Genomic DNA, 12,926 nt, shown 5'->3' on the forward strand with positions numbered 1-12,926 from the left:
AGCATTCCCTCAGACTCCTATTTGTTTGCTGAATTTTGTCACTGTAATAACTAGATTGGTTTCAGCTGCATGGGCTCTAGCAAAGCTACAGGAAGCTGCCTCTCACATGTCACTGTTACTAAACATTTACACCTGAATGTTTGGAAAGCCAAGGCTCCTCAGGTAAGCAAACATGCGCAGCAGCAATGGTCAGTTTTGCACATGAGAAACACATAGGCTTAGAGAAAGTAGCAGGCTCTGGAAATATTCAATAGCAGAGAAGGTAAGAAATCATGCCTTATCATCCTCTCATTTTCTCTCGTTTTCTGGCATTTTTCACTTCAAAATTGTTAATTTCTCTCATCTAGTTCCCTCTGCATTTTTTTCAGTGATACAGATTTTCTTTGGTTAATGATTGTTTGAAGAACTGTTGCACCTTTTATTTCCATATTATGGGAAATTTATTTACATGATGTAGTAGAAATCTTACTTTCCTCTTTTCTGGAGTGGGATTTATTTACTGTATTTTCTGATACGTCATTTTCATTTTTCTGGCTATGTCTGTATATTCTTAAATTTTTAGATGGTGAACTTGACCAGTTTCAATTTACCAGTTTGATGAAATTTAATATAACTGAAAAGGAAAAGAACAGAGCTCACAATCCCTTCCCCCACAAAACCCCTCCTGGTCCTCTCTACCTTGCTTTCTTTCATTTCAGCAACCTAATTCAGATTTTCAGCAGGGGCTTTCTCATGTTGTTTTTGTTAAACCATTGTGAATCAGAAACTTACTGATGTGCTGCAAATTGTATGAGTTCTGCCATTGCTTCCTATTATACATTCTGCCCACCCATGAAATAGAAAAATGGAATGTTGTAAATTGTTAATATTGTAACAGAAAACATGGCAGACCGTGGGAGAAGTGTTTGACGTAAAGTTATGATACAGTCCCTGGGTATCTGATGGCTGAAGAGTTCTGCACTGCAAACCAATGAAGTTTAACACACCAAACACACAGCAGTGATAGATCCTGATTCTACAGGGCTGCAGAACACCAGTAAAAGTAAAACGGTAAAGGACCCCTGGGTGGTTAAATCCAGTCAAAGGCGACTATGGGGTTGCGGCGCTCATCTCACTTTCAGGCCGAGGGAGCCAGCATTTGTCCACAGGCAGCTTTCCGGGTCATGTGGCCAGCATGACCAAGCCGCTTCTGGCGCAATGGGACACCGTGACAGAGTGCACGGAAAAACCGTTTACCTTCCCACTGCAGTGGTGCCTATTTATCTACTTGCACTGGTGTGCTTTCAAACTGCTTGGTTGGCAGGAGCTGGGACAGAGCAACGGGAACTCACGCCGTCATGGGGATTCGAACCGCCGACCTACTGATCGGCAAGCCCAAGAGGCTCAGTGGCTTAGACCACAGCGCCACCCGCACCAGTAATCAAGGTCGCAACAGGAACTAAAGGGGTGAGGATATTGCACTCTCCAAATGAGCCACATGCTCTCTCACTAAAAATAAAATATTAAAAGCAGAGATTGGATCCAGGAAGAGCCCTACCATGTAGCTTGCCTCTGGAAAGGCAGGGAGTGTACACCAGAATTCCTGGTAGTATTGGCAGAAAGAAAGCTCAGTTTAGGGTTGCCCAGCCACAAACTGGTGATGCCAGGAGTTAGACCAGGTCTGATTTCAACCTGCGGATGGATGAGTCCACCTTAACGGAAAAATCTGGTTTTATTCTGTAAAGCTATGCATGTAGTAAAGTTTTCAAATCACTAAAGCAAGAAATCACTTTCTCACAGAATTGGTGGGAAAGTGTTAACAATCCCAGACAACACACACTCTGATTTTAAAAGGGGGGAAAGTTTGATAGCAAGTAAGACCTTCAAAGTCACCATATGGCAGCGGAGTCTTTAAACAAATTTACTTTAGCCTTGTAACTTAAGCAAACACAGCTTAGCAAAGTTAGGACAGGCAACACTGACCCTAGGAACATTTCCCAAAATGCATGCCGTGAAACATGGGTAGGCAAACTAAGGCCCGGGGGCCGGATCCGGCCCAATCACCTTCTAAATCCGACCCGCAGACGGTCCGGGAATCAGGGTGTTTTCACATGAGTTGAATGTGTCCTTTTATGTAAAATGCATCTCTGGGTTATTTGTGGGGCATAGGAATTCGTTCATATATATTTTTTCAAAATATAGTCCGGCCCCTCACAAGGTCTGAGGGACAGTGGACCGGCCCCCAGCTGAAAAAGTGTGCTGACCCCTGCCGTGAAAGATCCCTGTTTAGATGGGGGAGAAAATACTTTGCTTCTGTGCCAGAAGGAATCTTGGGGGACTGGTTAGGAGTTGTAAGGTAAAGGTAAAGGTAAAGGCACCCCTGCCCGTACGGGCCAGTCTTGACAGACTCTGGGGTTGTGCGCCCATCTCACTTAAGAAGCCAGGGGCCAGTGCTGTCTGGAGACACTTCCGGGTCACGTGGCCAGCGTGACATTGCTGCTCTGGCGAGCCAGAGCCGCACACGGAAACGCCGTTTACCTTCCCGCTGGTAAGCGGTCCCTATTTATCTACTTGCACCCGGAGGTGCTTTCGAACTGCTAGGTTGGCAGGCGCTGGGACCGAGCAGCGGGAGCGCACCCCGCCGCAGGGATTCGAACCGCCGACCTTTCGATCGGCAAGTCCTAGGCGCTGAGGCTTTAACCCACAGCGCCACCTGGGTTAGGAGTTGTACTTGCAGACAAATTCCAGTTCTTTATGAATTAGAACTTTGCTTCTTACTGATATACAGAAACATTTAAGATTTCGCCTGTTGTTTAGTTGTAACAACGTACAGTAGAGGGTGACCCTCTCTTACTGTCCTGAAATCTCCTTAAAGGTAAAGGTAAAGGGACCCCTGACCATTAGGTCCAGTTGTGGCCGACTCTGGCGTTGCGGTGCTCATCTCGCTTTATTGGCTGAGGGAGCCGGCGTACAGCTTCCGGGTCATGTGGCCAGCATGACTAAGCCGCTTCTGGCGAACCAGAGCAGCTCACGGAAACACCATTTCCCTTCCCGCCGGAGCGCTACCTACTTATCTACTTGCACTGCCGTGCTTTCGAACTGCTAGGTTGGCAGGAGCAGGGACCGAGAAACGGGAGCTCACACCGTCGTGGGGATTCGAACCGCCGACTTTCTGATCGGCAAGTCCTAGGCTCTGTGGTTTAACCCACAGTGCCACCTGCGTCCCATCTTATCTAAAGTCTGTAAGCTTGATCTTCATAGCATGGAGAAGTTAGACTCAGCCACCAATCTCTCTGTTTTTTGTGTATCCTCTGGCTACCTTTTTTTCCTTGCTGTAATTCAGCGCTTTTAAAAGCTGTGTGCTGGGCAGAAATTCAGTTGTTACATTGCTTCTCCATGCCATAGCGAAGGCTGGACCTGTGGAATTTCTGCCTCTGTTGAAGAACCGCTCCCTGAAGGGGAAAAGTTGGAAAGTCTTCTCAGTAGGCTTGCGTAAGATTGCAGCCTGGGTTTGTACCTCATGTTCTCACCTTTAAGGGCAAAGAGAGGTGCTGTCATTTACACAGGTGTCCTTTTGGAACTGAACCCTGGGTGTTGGAACGCAACAGGCTTGTACACAGGTGCATGTGCTTATCTGGGAGCGTAAACTGGCACAGTGGGGCGGATGTAAACAATTGGTACGACGCAAAACATCCATACAAATTTGGATTTATTTACACTGGCATAAAAAACACAAGAACTCCCTTGACTCAAGTACTTTACTTCTCAGGCGTTTATTTCTGAGGACTCGCTGGGTTCAACGGAGGTCTCTCATAAAATCAAAAATTGCATATATATAAAATCCAGGATGAAGCAGAATATATTGCCCTCTCGCAATTGATCTTTTCACAATCCACACAGGAGAATCCTGCCTCCGTATATAATCTCTAAAAGAATAAGGTGACTAACAGTACAATCCTATTACAGATAGGTAGCCGTGTTGGTCTGCCATAGTCAAAACAACAAAAAATTCCTTCCAGTAGTACCTTAAAGACCAACTAAGTTAGTTCTTGGTATGAGCTTTCGTGTGCATGCACACTTCTTCAGATACACTGAAACAGAAGTCACCAGACCCTTCTATATAGAAGGGTCTATATAGAAGGGTTCTATATAGTACAATCCTATGCATGTTTTCTCAACAGTGAATCCCAGTGGTGCTTACAAACCAAGTAAGAGGCAGGATCACAGCCTAAATTACCGTATTTTTTGCTCTATAAGATCACTTTTTCCCTCCTAAAAAGTAAGGGGAAATGTGTGTGCGTCTGATGGAGCGAATGCAAGCTGTGCAGCTATCCCAGAAGCCAGAACAGCAAGAGGGATTGCTGCTTTCACTGCATAGCGATCCCTCTTGCTGTTGTGGCTTCTGGGATTCAGATTTTGTTGTTGTTTTCCTCCTCCAAAAACTAGGTGCGTCTTGTGGTCTGGTGCGTCTTATAGAACGAAAAATACGGTGTGTGTTGGGAATAAAATTATATTTATTAGTATTTAAATTCTTGTCAAAAGAAGAGGCGGGGAAACAAGTTATTTCTTTTTATATAAAATACATGGGTGAGATAGAGGAAAAGCAACACAATTCAGCTGAATCTGATGTGCTAGCGAGGGTCAATGCTGCCCTGGGGTGGTCTTTCCTTGACAAGCACGTAGCCTTTGCGCTTCTAAGACTGTGGGACGTCTTACATGGAGCTGAAGGAGACACTGGGAAGAGTGTCTTCCACTTTCCCTTGCAGCTCTATATGCTTTTCAAAGCACAGATCCAATTCTTCTAGAATTTGCCCAGATCCCTTGGAAAAGTGAAGTGTGTGGGGATTTGCTTAATGTCTCAGGTCTTAGGGGAGCAGCAGAAGGGAGCCATGACAGCCGTGTCCATGGCATTCTCTCAAAGAGCCTAAAAGGGTTTCTAACTCCTGTTGTAGGCAGTGTAGGAACCTTACCTGCCTTAAAGGTAAAGGTAAAGGGGCCCTTGACCATTAGGTCCAGTCGTGGCCAACTGGGGTTGCGGCACTCATTTCGCTTTATTGGCTGAGGGAGCCAGCGTACAGCTTCCGGGTCATGTGGCCAACATGACTAAGCCGCTTCTGGCGAACCAGAGCAGCACACAGAAATGCCGTTTACCTTCCCACTGGAGCGGTACCTATTTATCTACTTGCACTTTGACGTGCTTTTGAACTGCTAGGTTGGCAGGAGCAGGGACCGAGCAACGGGAGCTCACCCCGTCGCGGGGATTCGAACCGCTGACCTTCTGATCAGCAAGTCCTAGGCTCTGTGGTTTAACCCACAGCGCCACCCGCATCCTTCCTTGCGAAGGAAACACCACCTGCCGAAACCCGGCAGCAGCAGGGTTACAGCAGGTCAAACTGCTCACCCAGTTAACCCTGTGTTGTCTGCTTAAGCAGCAGCAACAGTTCTTCAGAATGTCTGGCCGAGGTCTTTGACATCTTCTGCACCTTCATACTTTTAAAATGGAGAAACGAGGGATTGAAGCTCTAACTTTCTACATAGAGAGTTTGTGCTATTGACCCCAGTCTTCTTCTTTGGCGATCACTTGTAGCCTAGTAAGATTGTCTTCCATGAACACGGTCTTTACAGTGAGTCCATAAGGGACTGTGGAGGCCAATTCTGGATCCAGACGTCCTTCCACAGTGGGGACAGAGGTGTCTGGGCAGGAGTTGATCGTGATGAGGGTTTGCCAAAGAAGATGATGAAGAAGTGCTATTGTCCCTAGTAATGTGTCAGCTACTATCTACTGTCTTCAGTCACCAATGCAGTAACACAGTTCAAGAAGGACACTGACAAACTGGAACGTGTCCAGAGGAGGGCAACCAAAATGGTCAAAGGCCTGGAAACGATGCCTTATGAGGAACGGCTAAGGGAGCTGGGCATGTTTAGCCTGGAGAAGAGGAGGTTAAGGGGTGATGTGATAGCCATGTTCAAATATATAAAAGGATGTCACATAGAGGAGGGAGAAAGGTTGTTTTCTGCTGCTCCAGAGAAGCGGACACGGAGCAATGGATCCAAACTACAAGAGAGAAGATTCCACCTAAACATTAGGAAGAACTTCCTGACAGTAAGAGCTGTTCGACAGTGGAATTTGCTGCCAAGGAGTGTGGTAGAGTCTCCTTCTTTGGAGGTCTTTAAGCAGAGGCTTGACAACCATATGTCAGGAGTGCTCTGATGGTGTTTCCTGCTTGGCAGGGGGTTGGACTCGATGGCCCTTGTGGTCTCTTCCAACTCTATGATTCTATGAACAACTAATTGGACAACAGAGTCTCATCAGTCAGGAATACTTTTCTTTAAAATGGGAAGGAACTGATGAAGAAACAGTCAAACAGGGACTTTTTCATAGAATAAAATTAAGGTTACTGAACATAAATTTACATAAGTATTCTAAGGATCAGCAGGACAGTTTTATACTTGGGATGGCTGCATTAGGACGATCAAATCCTGGCTTAAAAAGCCAAGATACACATGAGGTTTGTGCACCAACCCACAGCCCCTGTGGCTCTCACATCATGCCTCATTTCCTTCCTCAAGGAAAACCAGGAAGCCCCAGTTAACCATAGCTTCCTGTTACTTTCAAACCAGTTAACAGCATTCCAAAGCCAGGATTCAAAAGCCAACTTTAAATGATCCCTTCATATTTCCGTTCCTTGGGAAGCCATTAACAATAGTTTTCTGGTTTGGACATAACGGGCTTCCTTGTTTGTTTCTCTGCTCACGTAGGGAAGAGCAAAGGGACTTCATGCAAGCACACAGAGCTCGTGTGAAATTGGTTTATATAATTTCCAAGATGAATAAATGCTCAGAAAGATTTTGAAGGGTGAGCATTTTTAACAGAAAACAAAAGTCACCACTGTTCCTTTTTAGCATCCTTATAATCATGGGATCTAGGAAGTACATGAGTGTGTGCGTGGAAATACGAAGGTGGGCTGTTTATTCTATAGCAGTTATATTCCAGGAATAATTACAGACCAAGTCAACAACATGTACTGTGGATTACGCGTGCATTTCTCACCGCAGATCTTAGTCCAGAAGTTGTTAAATCGCACATCCTGCAGTGGCTGTATTTGGGACAGCCTGTCTTTGTCATGCAACCCACACACAGAAAACATCCTGGCTCAGCTTAACTACATGAAACAAATCAAGTCAACACAATCCACTGAGGCTTAAATCCACAATATAGGCAATGCCAAATCTGTGGTATTTTTGCATGTTTTCCTCGATCTGTGGAACTGTTACCTTAGAAAAATTCCTGGAATGCTATTTGCGGCTTTGAAAAATAATAAGTAAGACAGAAAGTCCAACATATCGTTGGGGAAGACTGCTTAGCTGAATCGGGGTGTGTATGTGTGTAAGACAACACAATGCATTTTGTGATCTACATTGTTGTTGTTTAGTCGTTTAGTTGTGTCCGACTCTTCGTGACCCCATGGACCAGAGCACGCCAGGCACTTCTGTCTTCCACTGCCTCCCGGAGTTTGGTCAGACTCATGTTTGTAGCTTCAAGAACACTGTCCAACCATCTTGTCCTCCGTCGTCCCCTTCTCCTTGTGCCCTCCATCTTTCCCAACATCAGGGTCTTTTCCAGGAAGTCTTCTCTTCTCATGAGGTGGCCAAAGTATTGGAGCCTCAGCTTCACGATCTGTCCTTCCAGTGAGCACTCAGGGCTGATTTCCTTCAGAATGGAGAGGTCTGATCTTCTTGCAGTCCATGGGACTCTCAAGAGTCTCCTCCAGCACCATAATTCCAAAGCATCAATTCTTCGGCAATCAGCCTTCTTTATGGTCCAGCTCTCACTTCCATACATCACTACTGGAAAAACCATAGCTTTTACTATACGGACCTTTGTTGGCAAGGTGATGTCTCTAACAATACATTACCAATAGTTAATGCAAAGGTTTTCATCCTTGTTGAGTCCACGGCTCCCTTGACCTACTGCATACTTTCTGCAAGTCTCCTGTGGGGCTCAGGAGCCTAGATATGTCACCTCTTCCTGCAGAACTGGCTGTCCATTGCCCCTTTTTGAATGCCCTCCCCTGGGGAATATACCCCCAGCCTCCTCTCTTTTCCCTTCTCCCTGGGTGTCTTCCAGGCAGCAGCCTCCCACCACCCCTGGTCTCGGATGGAGATGATGTTGCAAGTCATATTCCTACGACCTGACCTTTTTCATGCCATCCAATTGGCTGCCATGACAATAGGAGATGCAGCCAGTGTTTGAATCCAAATCCAGTTGTGCTAAAGACTCTCCTCCCTGAAAGTGAGGGGAGTGGTTGTGGGCCGGAGCCCGAGCACCACCCTAGCAGGGGGTGTTTGCCCCCTGCCTCCAGCTCACCTGGCTGGCGCTCACGCTCCCGCCGGTGGCCATCCAACCAGGTACCACGGAGGGGGCGTGCTCAGCAGCCTTTTGCTGCAGTGCCAGCCTCTCTCTGGCATCATTCCTCATGGCCGTCCCGTCACGAGTCACCTACCCTCCACTCCCTTTGAGTCAGGGCTTAGGTCATTGGCCTTGCTATGGACCTTAGGTTGGTCGCCCTGGTTGGCCGGGGGGCCTGGTAGGAGTTTTTCCATTTGGCATTAGGCTTTTTGGTTTTTCGCCTACCTCGTAGCAATCGTCACAACTTTTGTGGTATTGGTGGGTAGGTTAGGCATTGGAATAATGAGTTGTGGTGTATCGAAGGGCTAGGTGTGGTCATCTCCTATCCCTTCAATTTTTAGGGGTATTCCGTTAAAGGAATCTGGCGGTCGTGTATTCTGTCCGATGCCTGCTTGGCGGGAGGCCATGGCACGACCCTCGGTGACATCAGGGGAGAGCCTATAGTTGGATTAGCATCAACAGGCTCCACCTACTGGTGAATAAACCCACCTGTTTTGCGATCCAATGCCTAAGCCAATACCTTTTCACTGCTGTAATCAATAAAGTTGTGGCCTTTCCTAGCCCATTAACCTTATATCACGTGTCCTTGTGTCTTCATTTCACTCTGCGGGGGTCGGGTCCTCGAACCACAACCAAGGAATGAAGAAACAACAGGGAATACTCTCAGCGTGGAGACCTGCTCCATCCTGCCATGAACCACAGAACCGTACAAATTATTGGAAATGATGCCTTCTTGGGTCCAATCATATTTGGAATTTGCTTTGAAGCATTTGTTAGAGGCTATATAAACCCCAGGCTTCACAGCAAAAATACGCAGACCCTGCTAGTGTCCCTATTTTCCAAGGACAGTCCCAGATTTTCAGAAACTGTTCTGGTTTCTGGTTAGATCCTGCAATATGTCTCACTTTTCCTTAGGACATCCCTATTTCCATCAGATAAATGTTGAGGGGTATGGAATTGTTTTATTGCGCCATTTTACTTGCTGCCTGAAATCACTCCTGCTGGATCCCATCACATCAGATAGAGGTAAAAAGATAAAGGTAAAGGCCCCCAGGATGGTTAAGTCCAGTCAAAGGCAACTATGGGGTTGCGGCACTCATCTCGCTTTCAGGCTGAGGGAGCTGGCGTTTGTCCGCAGACAGCTTTCCTGGTCATGTGGCTAGCATGACTAAGATGCTTCTGGTGCAGTGGAACACCAAAACCAGAGCAGTGCACGGAAACGCTGTTTACCTTCCCACCGCAGCGGTACCTATTTATCTGCTTTCACTGGTGTGCTTTCAAACTGCTAGGTAGGCAGGAGCTGGGACAGAACAATGGGAACCCACCCTGTTGTGCGGATTCGAACCATCAACCTTCTGATCAGCAAGCCCAAGAGGTTCAGTGGTTTAGACCAAAGTGCAACCCACAACCCTTACACCAGATAGAACCCGTGGACTAACTCAGTCCTCACTTGCTTTTCATTCATGCCTTCCTGTTCCTCTGGACCCCCCCCCCCACTTCCTGCAGCTGCTGCAAAGGTCCCTTCCAGAGCTCTGCTCCCTAACCCCACTTCTCTGAATCCCTGCTTGCTGAAGCAGAGATCCTGGCCGCAACTGCCAAGAAGTCCTTCGAAGGGCTCCCTCTTGCGGACTGTTTTCTTGCCTGACTTGGGATTTTCAATGTATCCTAGCTCTCCTTTTTCCATTTTTATTGGCCAGAGTGCTGAAAATCTTGCTCTTTGTTCTCTGTCTTGTCTGGTGCTTTCCCTACAAATTGTTGCCTCCATACCTACAGGTGCCACACACCCATCTAAGTCTTCTGATTCTCCTTTGGGCTTCTTTTCCAGATAAACTAAACAATCCATTCTGTTGTGTGTGTGTGTGTGTGTGTGTGTGTTAGCTTACTCAAGGTTAAAATTAATTATCAAATTCCCTCTTTGAAAATAAGTAAATATCTATGTATTGTTGCTGAGCTCATCCCCATTGAAAAATGTGTATTTTTATTCTCTCTGTGCGATAAAAAACACACCCCAATTTAAGACATGTGCAAATATATAGGTAAAGGTAAAGGGACCCCTGACCATTAGGTTCAGTTGTGGCCAACTCTGGGGTTGCGGCGCTCATCTCACTTTATTGGCCGAGGGAGCCGGCGTACAGCTTCCGGGTCATGTGGCCAGCATGACTAAGCCGCTTCTGGCGAACCAGAGCAGCGCACGGAAATGCTGTTTGCCTTCCCGCTGCAGCGGTACCTATTTATCTACTTGCACTTTGACGTGCTTTGGAACTGCTAGGTTGGCAGGAGCAGGGACCGAGCAACGGGAGCTCACCCCGCCACAGGGATTCGAACCACCAACCTTCTGATTGGCAAGTTCTAGGCTCTGTGGTTTAACCCACAGCGCCACCCACATCCCTTGTGCAAATATATACTACTGCGTAAATCTACCAATATGCACTACCACCACTGCTTAAAAATCCAGTTTCACAAGATTCCTAGTACCTATGTATGGGAAACACAGGAGTATTTACAAAGAAGGCTTGCTAACATCATGCCACCACTCTCTCCAGCAGCTCTAGAGGTAGGTTATCCCTCTTGGGCTCAATGATCACTGCAGATGGTGACAGCAGCCACGAAATTAAAAGACGCCTGCTTCTTGGGAGAAAAGCAATGACAGGCCTAGACAGCATCTTGAGAAGTAGAGACATCACCTTGCCAACAAAGGTTCGTATAGTTAAAGCTATGGTTTTCCCAGTAGTGATGTATGGAAGTGAGAGCTGGACCATAAAGAAGGCTGATCGCCGAAGAATTGATGCTTTTGAATTATGGTGCTGGAGGAGACTCTTGAGAGTCCCATGGACTGCAAGAAGATCAAACCTCTCCATACTGAAGGAAATCAACCGTGAGTGCTCACTGGAAGGACAGATTGTGAAGCTGAGGCTCCAGTACTTTGGCCACCTCATGAGAAGAGAAGACTCCCTGGAGAAGACCCTGATGTTGGGAAAGATGGAGGGCACAAGGAGAAGGGGGTGACAGAGGACGAGATGGTTGGATAGTGTTTTCGAGGCTACCAGCATGAGTTTGACCAAACTGCGGGAGGCAGTAGAGGACATAGGTGCCTGGCGTTCTCTGGTCCATGGGGTCACGAAGAGTCGGACAGGACTAAACGACTAAACAACAACAACATCCCTCCCCCAAAAAAGCCAATTTAACTCTTTTCCATGTATCTATTTTAACAAAACTTTCCCTTTATGGTCTTCAAATGTAGACAGCCATGCCTGTTAAACCATTGTTCAAGGATAGCAGATTGAGTAATGGAGCTGCCTGTTTGTGCTTGAGCATGTGAAGACATGGATGCATGCATTGACAGACAATACACTTGCATGTGCTTAGCAAGATGGGACTGTTGCTTTGACCTACTGGCAATGCAGTTTCCCTGAACCCAAACCACAGTGTGGTAATAAAGTCAACACAGACATTTGTCTTACTCAATACAGCACCTCTGGAGTAAGGAAGAAACAAACTTTATAGGAAGCTGGACTCCGAATGCTACAAGGAACATAAAATGTAATTTATTTAACAACACATTAAAATGACACTTGTGCACAGCACATACATATGAGAAATAAAAGCATATACTTGACAGACGTGTGGTTGAACACAAATGTTTTGTTTCCTACAAATGTACAGTTTCCATTGTTAAGTTCATGTTGAGTCAGCATATGAGGTATATTTGGCAGTTCCGCTTTATTCTGTAGCAGTAAAAACTCATCTGGGGAACTGTATCCAGTTCTGAGCACCACATTTTAAGAAGGTGAGATTGGAATGGGATCGGAGAAGGTAAAGATGGTCAGTGGTGTGGAAAACAAGTCCTGTGAAGAAAGATGGAAGGAGCTTGGGATGTCCAGAGAAGAAAAGGCTGAGGAGGACTCTTGCAGACTGTGTTGAGATGGCTTAAGTTAGAGGATAGTTTTGGTTGAGCCTTAGAGGAAACTTCTTAACAGTAAGAGCCATCCAAAAAAAGGAGGATTTCTTTCTCCCTAGAAGTCTTCAAGACAGCCACCTGTTGGAGATATTCCAGCTCTGGATTTCCTGCACTAGGCAGGAGGTTGGCCTACATCACCCCCTCAATGATTTTATGAAGAGTACACAGTGGTACCTCAGGTTACATACACTTCAGGTTACAGACTGCGCTAACCTGGAAATAGTGCTTCAGGTTAAGAACTTTGCTTCAGGATAAGAACAGAAATCGGGCTCCGGCAGTGCGGCAGCAGCAGGAGGCCCCATTAACTAAAGTGGTGCTTCAGGTTAAGAACAGTTTCAGGTTAAGTACAGACCTCCGGAACGAATTAAGTACTTAACCCGAGGTACCACTGTACCCAGCCCAGTTGGTGTGTGATAGGTAGCTATCCTGTTTTGCTTGTTCACAGACTATTTTCTGTCCATAACTAGACACTGTTTCCTCATTTGTGTACAGTGGTACCTTGGGTTAAGTACTTAATTCGTTCTGGAGGTCCGTACTTAACCTGAAACTGTTCTTAACCTGAAGCACCACTTTAGCCAA

The 12,926-nt window shown here is 46.4% G+C and overlaps 2 protein-coding genes across 2 annotated transcripts in view; one reads left to right on the forward strand and one right to left on the reverse strand.

The window, feature by feature from the left end:
- Nucleotides 1-12,926, forward strand: part of RAD51AP1 (RAD51 associated protein 1) — a 100,954-nt gene that overhangs the window by 26,763 nt on the left and 61,265 nt on the right. The gene's annotated exons all lie outside the window — the stretch shown is intronic.
- Nucleotides 11,565-12,926, reverse strand: part of FGF6 (fibroblast growth factor 6) — a 187,593-nt gene continuing 186,231 nt past the window's right edge. Inside the window, exon 4 of the transcript XR_014168486.1 lies at nucleotides 11,565-12,234. The gene's annotated coding sequence lies outside the window, so the exon portion shown is untranslated. The remainder of the gene's footprint in view (nucleotides 12,235-12,926) is intronic.

This window comes from Podarcis melisellensis, assembly GCF_964234715.1.
Source record: "Podarcis melisellensis genome assembly, chromosome: 5".
NCBI classification, from domain to species: domain Eukaryota; kingdom Metazoa; phylum Chordata; class Lepidosauria; order Squamata; family Lacertidae; genus Podarcis; species Podarcis melisellensis.